At 34.9% G+C, this 3024-nt stretch overlaps 1 pseudogene; it reads right to left on the reverse strand.

Moving 5' to 3' along the window:
• Positions 1 to 679: 679 nt before the first annotated feature.
• Positions 680 to 797, reverse strand: LOC124790844 (annotated as a pseudogene).
• Between the last annotated feature and the right edge of the window lie 2227 nt (positions 798 to 3024).

Here is a 3024-nt window from a genome sequence, read left to right on the forward strand (position 1 = left end):
AGATGGAAACAATTCTCACTTGCCAGACACTTAAAGAGAAACTGCTAATGTCACATGCAAATTAACTGAGAAAATTACGAGAGACAATTCTCAGCATAGAATCTAGAAATATTCTTCAGATCCTTAATCATCACTCTTGTAGAGACCACAGCATAACTGAAGAGACAAATGATTGCCAAGAATCTTATAAGCAGTCACTTTCCTGTGCTTTACCCATGAATGAAACAGAGGGTACTTAGTTCATCATGAACTTAATGTACAATACAATGAAAAGTAACCTTTAACATACTGTTACCAGGGACTTGGGAACTAAAGACATGGACTGTTGACTATTTTTGCAATCCTTGGGCAGAAACAAATCAAAAAGTTTGAATATTTGCTTATTTTTATTCCTGTCCTTTAGAAATTGTATATACATGCTGCTCAGCACAATAGCATTTTAGACAACTGTATAGGGGGTTAAAAACCAAACTCCTCCTGAACAGGCCATGAAGGCCCAACATTAATGACCAGCCATTGTGTCATCCTCAGCCCACAGGTGTCACTGGATGCGGATATGAGGGGGCATGTGGTCAGTACACCGCTCTCCCGACCGTATGTCAGTTCCCAAGACCGGAGGCACTATTTCTCAATCAAGTAGCTCCTCAGTTTACCTCACACGGGCTGAGTGCACCCTGCTTGCCAACAGTGCTTGGCAGACCAGATGGTCACCCATCCAAGTGCTAGCCCAGCCGGACAGCACTTAACTTCAGTGATCTGACGGGAACCGGTGTTACCACTGCCGCAAAACTGTTGGCTGTTAGGGGGTTAGACCAGATTTATTGCCAAGCTGTAATTCATAGATCATTTCTTCTTCATTAAAATTTATTTTGACTAATATCTTTCATTGGAGGCGCTAGTACTGGCTTTGTACTCCTATACACCTTCTCCTTTTGTTCTTCCTTCTTCCCTTCAGTGTTTTACATTTTCACCTTCTGCTGCAGCTGGGACCACTAAAGGGTGGTGCACAAAAACATGACCCCAAATACAAAAAAAATTACTAATGATGCATTAATTATTGTCTGCCGTGATCAGATATAACAACAAACAGATAATAAATTAGTAATAATTAGATAATAAAGAAATAGATAAACTAAAATATCAGTGGGAGGAGAGAGAGAGAGAGAGAGAGAGAGAGAGAGAGAGAGAGAGAGAGAGAGAGAGCTCTTATGAAAAATACACATTCTGACAGGAAAAATGAGTTGGAAACCTTCTTTGGAATCTACGATTTGATATCAGTAATTAGATTTCCAACACATGGATAAAGACAACAGTGCTCCAACTGATAATGTTTTCTTTGATGAAGCTCAAAGCTAGAAAAAAACTGTACACTAAGTAAACATTGCTCTCTCTGATTATGATGCGTAATTAAGATAAATATGGCGCTGCAGTATAGTGCAGATACTCTTCAGTGGAAATCATAATACTTAAAAACTCTAGGATAAAATTTCTAAGAATAATTTACAAGAGATTATCTGAACCAAAATTTTAAATGTAATTTAATCAGTTCCATGATAAATCCATGTAATTATTTGAAAATAGATCTCTATATAAGATTGTTAGCAAGAAAAAGTAACGGGCCTGTAGTAATTGCTCACTACAAAAACTACTCAGAATCACTAAAAAAAAAAAAAAAAAGCTATTAAAAAACCTAGGACCATGCACTTTATACCAGAAATCAGTTAGCCTGAGAAAAAACTAAAGTCTATATGGAATGTAGTGAAATGAGGGACAGGACTACTGACATCAAAACAGCATACCACGACCACTGATTTGATATCAGTAATTAAATTTCCAACACATGGATAAAGACAATAGTGCTCTAACTGATAATGTGACTATACATGATCATTCACAAGTAGCAGGTATATTTAATAATCATTTCTTAAATAGTGCTCTAACTGATAATGTGACTATACATGATCATTCACAAGTAGCAGGTATATTTAATAATCATTTATTAAATGTAGTACAAAATATAGGGATGAAATGTTCAAGATAAAGGTCAAAGCAGGATGTTAAAAAGAAAACTAACATAAAATTCAATCATGAGTGTGTCTCACCCACTTCTCCTACTGAAATTAAGGAAACTATATATTCTCTCATGATAACACCTTATCTGGATCTGATGGTGTTTCAGACAGAATACTAAACACTTGTTGTCTTTTCTGCAACATGTAGCACAGTAGTAATTCAGAGCATTTTTACAGAGAGACTGTAATATACCACTGCCAAAACCCTCCATAAGAAAGGTGATAAGGCAAATGACAATAAGTACCAATCTGTTTCCCTACTCATCACTCTCCAAATCATTGGAGAAGGTGATGTATTCTAGTTTCCACCTGAGCAAAATAATATTATAATAAAATCACTGTTCGGATTGTTGCTCAAATGAGAATACTATTTACATGTCCAATCATCAAATTTTACAAGTATTAAATGACAAAATAGCACCTGTTGGTATTTTCTGTGACTACCAAATGCATTTGACTGTGAATTACAATATTCTCCTTGATAAATTCAGGTTTTATGTAACTGATGATACAGTTAAACGAAGGGCAAAGTCATATCCAACCAAAAGAATGCAAAAATGTTGTATTTCATAATTCAATCAATGTAATAAAAGTGGAAACATCAAAAATTTTAGGTTTCAGTATTGATGAGAATTTAACCTGGATAAATATTATGGAACACCTAAAGCAACTTATTTGAGCCATATTTGACCTCTGAATAATTCCAAATCTTTGATATAAGTAAATCTCTTAAGTTACCATATTTTGTTAATTTTCATACACTAATGTCATTTGGAATAATGTTCTGGGATAACTTACCTTTAAGAAAGAAAGTATTCTTAGCTCAAAAATATGCTGTAGGAATAATGTGGTGCTCATCCACTACCATCTAGAAGACATTGGTTTAAGGAGTTTTGCATATTTAGTATCACTTCACAGTATATTTATTTCCTCATGAAGTTTGTCATAAATA

This window comes from Schistocerca piceifrons, chromosome 3 (genome assembly GCF_021461385.2).
Source record: "Schistocerca piceifrons isolate TAMUIC-IGC-003096 chromosome 3, iqSchPice1.1, whole genome shotgun sequence".
In the NCBI taxonomy this organism is placed as follows: domain Eukaryota; kingdom Metazoa; phylum Arthropoda; class Insecta; order Orthoptera; family Acrididae; genus Schistocerca; species Schistocerca piceifrons.